The sequence below is a fragment of the Gavialis gangeticus genome, unplaced genomic scaffold, assembly GCF_001723915.1.
Source record: "Gavialis gangeticus isolate Ggan-Ray unplaced genomic scaffold, GavGan_comp1, whole genome shotgun sequence".
Lineage (NCBI taxonomy): Eukaryota > Metazoa > Chordata > Crocodylia > Gavialidae > Gavialis > Gavialis gangeticus.
The window spans coordinates 128,946,497-128,946,726 of record NW_017728992.1 but is presented as its reverse complement, the minus strand read 5'-3'; the positions used below and the strand labels follow the sequence as shown (position 1 = coordinate 128,946,726).

The following is a 230-nucleotide window of genomic DNA, read 5'->3' as shown; positions in this document are numbered from 1 at the left end:
TGAATGCCCTGCTTCCACCCAAGCACCAGGAAAAGCCATGGTTGAACTGGTGGTGGTGCAGGGCTGGGAGCAGAGCTGCAGCAAAATTTGGGGTGGCTGCAGCCTCCTCCCACAGCCATTGGAACCCACCCCGAGCCCTGCCCCTGGCAAGAAAAGCCCAGCCTAGTGCCAGCTCCACCATGCAGCTGAAGCCTACACTGCGCCATGCAGTTCTGAGGACACACCCCTCC

General features: G+C 60.9%; 1 protein-coding gene across 3 annotated transcripts in view; it reads right to left on the bottom strand.

The window, feature by feature from the left end:
• The window catches only part of LOC109304933 (serine/threonine-protein kinase Sgk3), a 68,634-nt gene that overhangs the window by 6,366 nt on the left and 62,038 nt on the right, over positions 1-230 (bottom strand). The gene's annotated exons all lie outside the window — the stretch shown is intronic.